This window comes from Nuphar pumila, chromosome 7, assembly GCF_984573655.1.
Source record: "Nuphar pumila chromosome 7, dmNupPumi1.hap1.1, whole genome shotgun sequence".
In the NCBI taxonomy this organism is placed as follows: domain Eukaryota; kingdom Viridiplantae; phylum Streptophyta; class Magnoliopsida; order Nymphaeales; family Nymphaeaceae; genus Nuphar; species Nuphar pumila.
The window spans coordinates 66,615,917-66,628,614 of record NC_143255.1 but is presented as its reverse complement, the minus strand read 5'-3'; the positions used below and the strand labels follow the sequence as shown (position 1 = coordinate 66,628,614).

Here is a 12,698-nt window from a genome sequence, read left to right as displayed (position 1 = left end):
TTTAAGGTTTTAAACTCATGTTTAGATGTGTTTTGATAGTAAGGGGCTATGGTTCGAATTTCAGAAAAATCGGAGTTAAAATGAGAGAGTTATGGCTATTTCAGTGTTTGGGCACAGATTTCGAGGTGGATCGGATCCATATCCGACCCAATTAGGTCAATTGGACCTTGGATCAACTCTTAGAAAGCCCAAAACCCAACCCACACGCCTATCCAGATCCATTTCAAAAAGTTTTTCTGAAAACCCCCCAGAAAGAGGCGCCTAGAAAATATATTTTTTATAACATTGTTTTTGCAAATTCCAAAAAGTATAAATATACTTTTTAGAGAAGCCCTAGGCGTCTTTGGCTGTGTTTGGACGCCCCCTACAGTGACTCTACAGCAGAAGCTCCTTCCTCTCCATCTTCTCCAACGTTTTGGCCATTGAAGACCGGCCTATGCTTGGTTTCCAAGCATATTTCGATCCCCTTTGTGTTCTTTTCATTTCTTTCTTGTTCCTTGCTGTAGTATTCACCATTTTTCTGTATTTTTGCAGGTGTAGCAGAGGTGGAGACCATTAACCTTGGGCGGGAGTGCGCAACACACCACCAAGGTGAGCCGGCCCTACCTCCATTCGGCTTTCTACACCCTCCGATCGAGAATCGGCTCACATTCCATCGTCGGTGGATCTCCAACGTGTAGCAGCTGCAAAAGGTGCCGTTTTTGGTGAAGTACAACATTCTCGAACTGTATAGGACGTCCATCTCCAGCCATGGTCCGCTCTTCTTCATCCCCCCGGTCGTCGGATCTTCCAAAAGGTAGGTCTTCTTCTTCCTTCTCTTCTAGCTAAAACCGAAAGTGAGTGTTGGTTTTCTCTTCTTTATTTTCTGAGTGTTTCTTGTTTTCTTCTTGTTTTCAACCTTAGAATAGAGTTCGTGCATAGGCCAACATGTTAGCTTAGGTTTATTTATTTGATTGATTCATTGGAATTGAGTTTTTATTGATTTTTCATCCTTTTTATAAAAATCGGCTAGATCTTCATCTAGCCGATTCTTCAAGTTTGTCATAAGTGTTCGTGGTGTTGTTCTCTACAGAAAATCCAATAAAGAAAGTGTTCATTTTGATTCATCTTAGTCGGTTTTGTGTGTGGGTGGCATTTGGTTTTAATTAAAAAGAAAAATCCAAAAAAATCGGCTAGACTTATTCTAGCCGATTCTTGATTTTCACAAAAATATTTTTCTTTGTTCTGATTTTTTTATGTCCAGCATGTGTATTGTGTTATTTTGCTGAAAATCCTATTCTAAAAAGTTTATTTTAATTCATTTTGTTTGTGGGTTTTGCTTCTCTAGTTTTGATTTTATTTTTGAAAAAAGAAAAAAAAATCGGCTAGAATTGTTCTAGCCGATCTTTGTATTTTTGTTAAGTGTGTGTGTTGACATTGGAAAACCGTGTGTTTGCTGTGTGTTTTGGGTGTCAACAGCATCCTAAAGTTGTGTTAATTAATTTTATTCGTTTAGGATAATTCTCAATAATCATTTTTAGCATTTTGTGTTTTTGGTGTTTTGAATATATTGAAAAACAAAAATTACAAGAGTCGAATTTTTATTTTCTTTACGTTTTTAAATAAATTCCAGTATAGTGCTGTTCATGTTTGCATTTAGGGGAGTTAGGAGTCCTTTTCATCATATTTTAATTTAGTTCTATCAAAATAAGACTCCTTAGTAAGTCATTTTTTTTCTTTTAGTTTAAGTTTTTTTTTTTATTCTTTTCATTTTTTTTTTTAGTCTTCTTCTTCCCCAAGGAGGGCGGCAGCCATTAGAGCTCCCCTTGAGCTCTTGGTCGAATTTTTAGAAATTGTTAATTGTCATTAATTGAGTTAGGTAGGTGTAATTAGGTTGTCTAGGTTCAATGTATTAGGGTTTAGTGTCTTAGCCGTTTTTAGGGGTTATTTAAGTTAAGTTTTGGGGATTAGGTTAGTATTTAATCCTAGGAAATCGTTTTCTATTTAAATTCCTTTATTCTCTAGGTAAAAATTAATTGTATTAGTTTAGAAAGTAGCCCTTTTAGAGGTTGGTGATTTTTGAGAAGGGAGGCAATTAAGGCTTAGAAGTTGGCGATTTTGGAAAAAGGAGGTTCTTCAAAATTCGTGTGAGGCATTTAAGGAAAATTTGAATTTTAAATGGGTATTAAAGAAGGAGTTACTCCTTAACTTTGGAAAGTGTTTTTTGGCATTAAACAAAAATTCTAATCTAGGCTACACGATTTCCATAGAGTATTAAAAGCATTTTAATTCCATCTTGAAAAGCAAAAATCGTGTATTTTTAGATTGGTCTTTCCATTTTTCCAAAAAGAGCTTTAAAGGCAATTAAGGAGTATAACTCCCTCTTTAAATGGGGCGATTTTTGAGAATCCAACGCATTTCAAAATTTGAACATTGGTAATTATTACATTCCTTTTCCAACCTTCTCCATTAAAATCGTTAGCTTTGAATTAATTGTAGGAATTAAGAGGTTACTACTTTAGCCTAACCCTAACCCAGTCAACCCTAACCCTAGGTCGAGTCAAACCTAGTTCAACTCACTTGAGTCTAGTCAAGTCAACCTTAGTCTGAGTCAACCGACCCTACCTATTGAACCTAATCTAACCTAGTCAATTAGATTGACTTGGTTAGGTGCGCCTTGTGTCAAAGTCAATTTGAACCCTAGCCCAAGTCAAATACAACTCGAGCCTAGTCAAAGACCTAGACCTAACTCGAGTCAAACCTTAGTCTAAACCAAGTCGAGTCAACCGAGTTTACCTTACCCCATTCGAGCCTAGTCAAAATTAAGTTGGGTCAAACTTAGTTGAGCCTAAGTCAACTCGAACCTAGTTGACTAAGTCAACCCTAAACCGAGTCCACCTAAGTCAATCAAACCTAGTTGACTAAGGCAACTCAAAACCGAACCCAACTAGTTGAGTCAACCTTAGCTCGAGCCTATCTCTCTCAACCTAGTCAAAACCGAGCCTACCTACTCCAATCCGGGTTCATCCAAACCCAATCCGAACCTACCCAAGCCAAAACCGAGCCTAGTCGAGTCAACCGAGTGAACCCTAACCTTAGCCTTCGTTCTTTAGTGAATTAATCTCATTTAGTATTAATTATTTTGATTTTTGTACTAATTAGTTTATTTATCTACTTTAGTTGTAGTGAAGAAGTATGTGTGTGTATATCGTATTTGTTTCGTATGTGTGAAATGTGTTTTGTGAGTGTTTGAATTGATAATTAGATATTCTTTAACTTAGTAGGCATATTACATTTTATTGATTAGCATAGTTGCATTTGCATTGTTATTTAACGTAGTTCTAGTCATAATTTGCTTATCGTGTTTTGCTCGTCGTACATTTAGCATATTCGTAATCATCATCTGCATATACACTGTTATACAGTGTCATTTAGATTGCATTAGGTTTGATTTGTCTTTTAGAGTGTTAAAATAGATTCATAAAGTGAATAGTGCATTCAAATAAAATCCAGATTTTTGCCCTGTCGTACTCGCATTATTTTTTGTGCAAAAATTCTGTGTTTTCCAAAAATTTTTTCTTCTATTCACTTTATTGACTTGTTATTTCACTTCAGACCAAATTTCAGCTCATTCGGAGTTGATTTGGTCTGATTTTTAAGCGTTTTGCAAAAACCGCTTTTTCTGGATTTCAAATTACAGGACTTTCGATATCCTGATTTTTCCCAGATTTGAAACCCTTATATCTGGAGTTTCAGATATTGTTTTTTTATTCTGTAAAAACTGTCAGTTTGTTTAATCTGTCAGTTGCAGAACAGAACAAATTTCTAGAAAATCGGACCTCGTTTGCCCTGTCAAACAGCGGTTTTCCGATAACCTGTCAGAATGCTATTTTACACTAGTTAGGGGCAGTTTCGTAATTTTCTTAGTTTCGGCAATTTAGACTTGTTTTCAGTAGTTTTTGCATTTTAGGAGTTGCATAATCATCACACAGCATTAGTAGAATTAATTTGGTCAATTTTAGAATTAATTTAGTATTTTCTTTAATTTTTGTTTGATAAATAGCATTTGCTTTATTATTTTCGTAAAAGTAGAATTAGTTTTATTTATTGTTTGCATTATTAAAATAGTATACTAACTTTGTATTTTTCTGCATTTTTAGGTTGTAAAGTATACTTAGCTTCCAGGGTTATTTTTCAAGTGTGAGGAGCGAATAATTGGCGAAAAGACGGAAATACCCTTGGTGTGGAGCAGAAGACTGATTGCTTGTTTATTTTCATTTTAGTAATTAATTGTAGTTGTATTAACTTTATAATTGTAGATTGACATTTGACATTAATAAATTAAATTTTCTAGAAATATCGTGGTTAATTCCTGTTCCCTGAGGATTCGACCCGTACTTACCACTTTGTGGAAAGTTGGTTTTTATATTTTTGGTTGACGATTTTCCAAAGTCTTATTGAAAATAAGTGTTTTAAAAAGAGCATTCTAAAATATCAACCAAATTTTGGCGCCGTTGCCGGGGAACGGTGAATTAATTACTATATTTCTTAGAGTTTAATTTATTAATTTGTTTTAGTTAGTTAATTAGTTGTTTTCTTTTTAGTTAGTAGGATTAGTAAGTGAATATAGGATTAACATAGTTAGTAAATATAGGATTCACGTATTGTTCTTTTTAGGATTCACTTAATTATCATTCTGCAAGGAGCGATTAGACAGGTGGGTTTTAGAAAAACATAGTTTGTGATTTCCTGTATTTATTTGTTTTAGCATTTTAGAATAGTTTACTTTGTTACTTATTTATTTAGTATAGAATTCTGACATAGCTAGATAGCATATCTGTTTGTTTTTAGTTACTGTTATTTGTTTATTTACATTTTAGTACCTGTGTTAGTTTAGATTTAGAGTTAGGTCGTTTGCTTACATCTGGTCTTAGTACCAGTGTATGCAGGGTCGGCGAGGTCTAGGAACCCCATTACACCCATTTGTTGACAACCCAGAGAGAATTTTACATTCTCATCAGAGTTCGGCAACAATGGCTGACATGGATCCTCCACCTCCCCCCCAGTTCTTTCACGCCCTCTGCGGGAATACTTCATTCCCACAGACTATGTTCAGGCATCCTGCATTAGGAGACCCGATGTAGGAGCGCCGCATTATGAGATTAAGGCCAACATTATTCAGATGCTTCCATCCTTTTATGGCCTTAGTCATGAGGATCCCTACAGACATTTAGATGAATTCCTCGAAATCTGTTCTACTGTTAAGATACAGAATTTCGATGATGATGCTTTAAGGTTGACTCTATTCCCCTTTTCATTGAAGGACAAAGCCAAGTATTGGCTAAAATCCTTAGATTCTGTAGAAATAGAGTCCTGGGATCAATTGCAACAGGAGTTTCTTCGGAAATACTTTCCCATTGGTCGCACGAACCAATATCGTAGAGCCATCACTAGCTTTTCAGAGCTAGATGGTGAGCGCTTTCATGAGACCTGGGAGAGAATGAAGGATCTCCTCAGGAAATGTCCCCATCATCAGGTGCCGAAATGGCAACTGGTGCAGAGCTTCTATGATGGATTGTCTGACAAGAATCGTCAGATGATCGACTCTTCATGTGGAGGGACATTCATGCTGAAGAGCGAGGACGAAGCATGGAGGCTATTTGATACATTGGCCGAGAATTCACTCCACCATGCTTTGAGCTCTCATTCGGATAGAGCCATACCCAACATTCAGAAGAAAGCTGGTGTTCTTGAAGTTGGTCCATCTACTGCATTACAGTGCAAGGTAGACATGATTGCTGAGAAGCTGGACCAACTTCTCTCAGGACCATCCACTACACAGCAGGTGTGTACTCTTTATGCCAGTCCGGCACATGAGATCACTGAGTGCCCTTCGGCAGCTCAGTACCCTGAATTTGTTCAAGAACAAGTTCAGACAGCTCAGGGTTACGTCAGAGCGCCGAATAACCCATTTTCATCGACATATAATCCGGGTTGGCGTAACCATCCCAATTTTTCATGGAAGAATCCACAGTCTTCCATGCAGATGCCTACTTCCTCTCAGCCAGTTCGGCAGCCATCTTTTACTCAGCCATTCCAGAGACCGAGCTATTCTCAGTCTTCTTCTTCTTCAGTTCCTCCCCCGATTCAGCAGGAATCTGCCCCGCAGACATCTTTTGAGGAGAGACTTCTCCAGGCATTCCAAGAGGTGAAAACCTCTAATCAAAACGCCTTCGAGAAGTGTAGCCAGATCTTGAGCTCGCATACGCAGTCCATTGCGAAGTTAGAGTCACAAATGGGACAGTTAGCTGAGGCTATTAGTAGGAGACCCGAGGGTACATTGCCGAGTCAGGCTGTCATGAACCCGAAGGGTAAGGACCAGATGACTGGAGGCCTATTTCATACCGAGACACAGCATCAGGCTAAATCAGTTATGGCCTTGAGGAGTGGATGTGAGTATCACGTCGAGAGCAGAGAACGAGAGAGTAGAGAGAGGATAGAGGAGCCAGAGACCATTGTTTCACCTACGTTGGCTCAGCCATCATCCCCATCCCCATCATCATCTTCATCATCATCTTTATCTTCATCCTCAAAGAAGAAGAAGGATAGGAGCGAGCCTTCTCACAAAGAGGAGGAGCCAGCCGAGTATATTCCCCCACCACCCTATCCCAAAGCATTAGAGTCTTCTGGTTATAGAGGGAAGCAAGGTGCGAAGATCCAGGACATGCTTGACATCTTCAAGCATGTGCAAATCAACCTACCTTTACTCGATGCGATTCAGCAGGTGCCGGCATATGCCAAATTCCTGAAGGAACTATGTACGCAGAAGCGTAAATCTAGAGAGAGAGTTCCTAACAGGATCCATTTGACTGAGCAGGTGAGTTCAGTACTTCAGCATCAGACACCACCAAAGCTCAAGGACCCTGGAGCCCCTATCATTGTGTGTACCATAGGGAATATTCGGATAGAACGCGCATTGCTCGATCTTGGAGCAAGCGTGAACATTCTGCCCGGATATTTCTTTGATTCTTTCAGGCTAGAAGAGATGAGATCGACTCTGATTACACTGCAGCTGGCAGATCGTTCCGTCAAGGTACCGAGAGGTGTCTTGGAGGACGTGCTAGTTAAGGTGGATGATTTTTATTTTCCAGTCGATTTCATTATTCTTGATATGGAAGGAGTGGATAGCCAGCACCAGACTCCGATTATTTTAGGCAGACCATTCTTGGCGACTGCCAATGCGTGCATCAACTGTAGGACCGGAGCCATGGATCTCTCATTCGGCAATCGAAAGGTCAAGCTGAATATTTTCAATGCCACGATGGGACCAGCAGGAGACATGGACTGCTTTCATGTAGATATTGCACATGAGTTAGTGGAGGAGCAACCCGAGTTGTACATTACTGAGGATTCTTTAGATTGGTACCATATAGAGAAGAATAGCGGTGTAGATAGTGTAGATGTGTCTAGAGTGTCGTCAGAGAGACCACCTTGGGGAGCGGTCAGGGAGCCTCTTCCACCATTTGCTGAGACCCCCGCCAATCTTTGATTGAGTCACCTCCAAAACTTGAGTTGAAACCCTTACCGGATTCACTCAAGTATGCATACCTCGAAGATGATGAGACTCTGCCTGTGATCATCTCGTCCTTGCTCACTAAGGAGCAAGAACAAAGACTGCTGACTATTCTTCGAGAGCACAAGGCAGCGATTGGCTGGGGAGTTGCTGATCTGAAGGGGATTGATGTTTCATTCTGCATGCATAGGATCCATTGTGATGAGGAAGTCAAGCCATTTAGGGATATGCAGAGAAGGCTAAATCCTAACATGAAGGAAGTGGTGAAGAAAGAGGTGGTGAAATGGTTGGATGCCAGAATCATTTACCCTATTTCTGATATCCAGTGGGTCAGTCCGATTCAGGTTGTCCCGAAGAAGTCAGGACTCACTGTGGTAGAGAACGAGAAGGGTGAGAGAATTCCGATGAGGACCACTACAGGATGGCGAGTCTGCATCAATTATAGGAAGTTGAATGTGGCAACTAGGAAAGATCATTTCCCACTGCCATTCATTGATCAGATCTTAGAGAGACTCGCAGGGCAGAGCTACTACTGCTTTCTAGATGGATATTCAGGATACAATCAGGTAGCTGTCCATCCTGATGACCAGGAGAAGACCACGTTTACATGTCCTTATGGCACCTTCGCATTTAGACGTATGCCGTTTGTGCTCTGTAATGCCCCGACTACTTTTCAAAGGTGCATGCTTGCTATCTTCTCGGACATGATTGATGATGTGATGGAAGTTTTTATGGGCGACTTTTCAGTGTATGACTCTTCTTTTGAAGATTGCCTCCAAAAACTTGCTCGAGTACTGAGTAGGTGTGTGGAGACCAATCTCGTCCGGAGTTGGGAAAATAGCCATTTTATGGTCCAGGAGGGGATTGTGCTTGGACACATTGTGTCCAAGCGTGGTATTGAGGTTGACAGAGCGAAGGTGGAATCCATTTCCCGTTTGACTCCACCCACCTCGGTGAGGCAGATTCGATCATTTTTAGGGCATGCGGGATTTTACAGGCGGTTCATAAAAGATTTCAGCAAAATCTCTCGACCGCTTTGCACGTTATTGGAGAAAGACCAGCCCTTTGTTTTCGGTGAGGATTGTATGAAGGCCTTTGAGATTCTCAAAGAAGCCTTGATTACTGCACCTATTTTGAGACCTCCAGATTGGACTCTCCCATTTGAGATTATGTGCGATGCATCTGATTATGCTATGGGGGCTATTTTAGGACAACGCGTTGATAGGAAGCCCTATGTGATCTACTATGCGAGTAGAACTCTGTCTGATGCCCAGATGAATTATACTACGACAGAGAAGGAACTACTTGCGGTAGTTTTCGCATTGGATAAATTCAGGTCTTATTTACTTGGTTCGAAGGTGGTTGTCTATTCTGACCATTCTGCATTGAAATATTTGTTGAATAAGAAAGACACCAAACCGATATTGATTCGTTGGGTTCTACTACTACAGGAGTTTGATCTCGAGATTCGAGATAAGAAGGGAAGCGAGAATGTAGTAGCAGACCATCTGTCCAGACTGATCGTGGAGACCATGCAGGATCAGAGGCCGATCAGTGATTCTTTCCCCGACGAGCAGATCATGTCAGTCAGTACATCGCAATTACCCTGGTTTGCAAATATTGTGAACTATCTGGTTTCGAGGCAGATACCTGAGCATTGGAACAAGAATGAGCGTGAGAGATTCCTATCTCAGGTAAGGCACTATTATTGGGATGAACCAGAGTTGTTCAAATACTGTGCTGACCAGATCATTAGGAGATGTGTTCCGGAGGAGGAGTACCAGTCCATTCTAAATTTTTCCCATTCATTAGCCTGTGGAGGGCATTTTAGTAGTAGGAAGACGGCTGCAAAGGTTTTGCAGTCAGGATTTTATTGGCCCACACTCCACAGGGATGCTCATGAGTTCTATAGGCGATGCCTGCGATGCCAGCAGATTGGGAACATGTCCAAGAGAGATATGATGCCCTTGCTTCCGATTTTGATAGTCGAGATTTTTGATGTTTGGGGCATTGATTTTATGGGACCATTTCCGCCTTCCTTCGGAAATTTATACATTTTGGTGGCGGTTGATTATGTGTCCAAGTGGGTCGAGGCTGTGGCAACCAAGACCAATGATCATAGAGTAGTGCTTAAGTTCATTAAGCACAACATTTTCAGTCGTTTTGGTGTGCCACGAGCAATGATTAGCGATGGTGGCAAACATTTTAGGAATGTACAGATAGCTTCTCTTCTGAGAAGATATTCTGTCAATCATAGATTCACCACTCCATATCACCCGCGGACTAGTGGACAGGTTGAAGTGTCCAATAGGGAGATTAAGCAAATTTTAGAAAAGACAGTTCGTCCGGACCGCAAGGATTGGTCCCAGCGCTTAGATGATGCACTTTGGGCATATAGAACTGCATTTAAGACTCTCATTGGCATGTCCCCGTATCGCCTTGTATTCGGGAAAGCATGCCATCTTCCTGTCGAGCTAGAGCATAGAGCGTATTGGGCTATCAAGAAATTGAATTTTGACCTCACCCAGGCTGGCAAAGAGAGAGCACTGCAGCTCTCAGAATTAGAGGAACTCAGGAATGATGCATATGAGAATGCCAAATTATACAAAGCTCGCACAAAAGCATTTCATGATAAGCATATTGTCAGGAAAGTGTTTGAGCCAGATCAGAAAGTGTGGCTATACAACTCTCGTTTGCATTTATTCCCAGGAAAGTTGAGATCGAGATGGACAGGTCCTTATATCGTGAAAGAAGTATTTCCCCATGGAGCAGTGACATTATTCGATCCTATGACCCAAGGTACATTCAAGGTAAATGGGCAAAGACTGAAGCCATTCATTTCAGATGCCTTACAGGATGGTGAGTGTGAGATAGTACATCTCACAAAGGCATGAGGATTCGACCAGAGGGATGTATCATATGTATATTATTTATTTTTTATTTTAGTGTTTTTATTTATTTAGTATTTCATTTCACATGTGCTAATTTGTGTTTTGATGTATGCAGGATGAACTTAACATTTAGTGTATCAATTACCAGGCAGAGAAGAGCTTTCAAAGAATTCAAGGATCAAAGGAAAATCAACTTCAGAAGCTCAGAGCAAATCAGGTTGTATCTATCCTTTCTCCCATATTTTTGTTAGTGTCTTTTAGTGTGCATTTGCATTACATTTTTATTCATTTTGTATGCCACTAGGGACAATGTCATTCAAGCATGGGGGGGTTGTTTAGATGCATGCACACAAAAATTTCAATTTTTTTTTGTATGACTGGTAATCAAAGTAGGCATTTGAGAACAAAGTGTAGCATATATGATTGTTTTTGACATAATCTAACAGTTTATAAATTTTTAAGCCCCATAAAAATTTTATTTTCTAAACTGAGTCAAATAGAGTAGTTGTTTATGAGATAATTCAAAGAAAAGATAGTATTTGATTGTTAGAAAATTTTGAATCACTTTAGTATAAGTATGCACAGTATGTTTTGTGAAAGAATAAGCAATGGAAAGATATGTTTGAAAAATGAGTTTAAAAGAATAGAGCTACGTTTAGTTGTTGATGTCTTCGTGAATCCTAGTAGTGGAACTCAGACACGAGATGAAGTGTTTGAGTATCTTAACGAAAAGGATAACGAAGGAGATCATCTTCTTGTCTAAGTCGATATCTGTGGCCTTTGTAGTTCGAGTAAGTAGAATCTGAAGGGTGTTTTACACCTGGTGCCCCAAAGCCAGCTGGTTTGGGAGCCACCGGTTCGAAAGCTTGTTACATGGACTGCATAGAAAGCCTAAGAGATAGAGACATTGCACAAGACGAGAGGAAGACTATACGTAAACTATTAGAATAGAAGGTCTAGTGACTCGAGCAATTAAGTCTGAGGGATACTTTGTATCTAGTGCCCTAAGGTCGGCCGACTTGGGAGTCACTGACCCAAAGCTCACTACACGAGTCACGAAAACTGACTATTCGAAATAGTGCTCATATGAGAAGAATGCGCAAGGGATCAAAAGTTGAAAAAAGAGTGAAAATGAAAAAAAAGAATGTGCTGAATGAGAAATTTTTCATTGCTTAGGCATAAAATGTGTATTACTGTGCAGAAAATATATAAGTGAGAATAAATGAGTAAAACATGAGAATACTTGACTTTCAGAGAAAAATCATGAACTAGCTACAATATTAGAAAAGGGAAGAAAAAAAAATTTAACTGTGGTGGCATGAGATTTTTAAACTTGTTTTGAGAATGTCGATTACATGAAATATTTATTACAACTGCATTCTTAAGAGCCTAATATTTTTGAAAAATCATCTTCGCACTTCATTGATGTTTGTGGGTAGCATCTCTGCAAACCCTCACGAGACCTTACTCGTCCACTAGTGTAAGCTAGGGGTTTAAAGGGATTGTTGCATACGCTAAATGCAACCGTGATTCCTACGAAAGTGAGTTAGTATTATGCATTCATGCTTAGCATTTCTTGTCTTCAGTGCATATCATGATTAGGGTTTGTTAAGAGACTAACAAACATTCAAGCATGGGGGTATTTGATGATGCATGAAATGCACATCATGTAAACAAGTTTTTCATGCATTTTGTATCAAGTTTAAGGTTTTAAACCCATGTTTAGATGTGTTTTGATAGTAAGGGGCTATGGTTCGAATTTCAGAAAAATCGGAGTTAAAATGAGAGAGTTATGGCTATTTCAGTGTTTGGGCACGGATTTCGAGGTGGATCGGATCCATATCCAACCCAATTAGGTCAATTGGACCTTGGATCAACTCTTAGAAAGCCCAAAACCCAACCCACACGCCTATCCAAATCCATTTCAAAAAGTTTTTCTGAAAACCCCCCAGAAAGAGGCGCCTAGAAAATATATTTTTTATAACATTGTTTTTGCAAATTCCAAAAATTATAAATATACTTTTTAGAGAAGCCCTAGGCATCTTTGGCTGTGTTTGGACGCCCTTTACAGTGACTCTACATCAGCAGCTCCTTCCTCTCCATCTTCTCCAACGTTTTGGCCATTGAAGACCGGCCTATGCTTGGTTTCCAAGCATATTTCGATCCCCTTTGTGTTCTTTTCATTTCTTTCTTGTTCCTTGCTGTAGTATTCACCATTTTTTTGTATTTTTGCAGGTGTAGCAGAGGTGGAGACC

General features: G+C 39.6%; 1 protein-coding gene and 1 non-coding gene across 2 annotated transcripts in view; one reads left to right on the top strand and one right to left on the bottom strand.

Moving 5' to 3' along the window:
- The window catches only part of LOC149832367 (pentatricopeptide repeat-containing protein At4g39530-like), a 74,152-nt gene that overhangs the window by 19,935 nt on the left and 41,519 nt on the right, over positions 1–12,698 (top strand). The window lies entirely within an intron of this gene.
- Positions 5,415–5,517, bottom strand: LOC149832368 (small nucleolar RNA R71). Its single transcript, XR_016433453.1, has one exon. It is a non-coding gene; the product is annotated as a small nucleolar RNA R71 (small nucleolar RNA).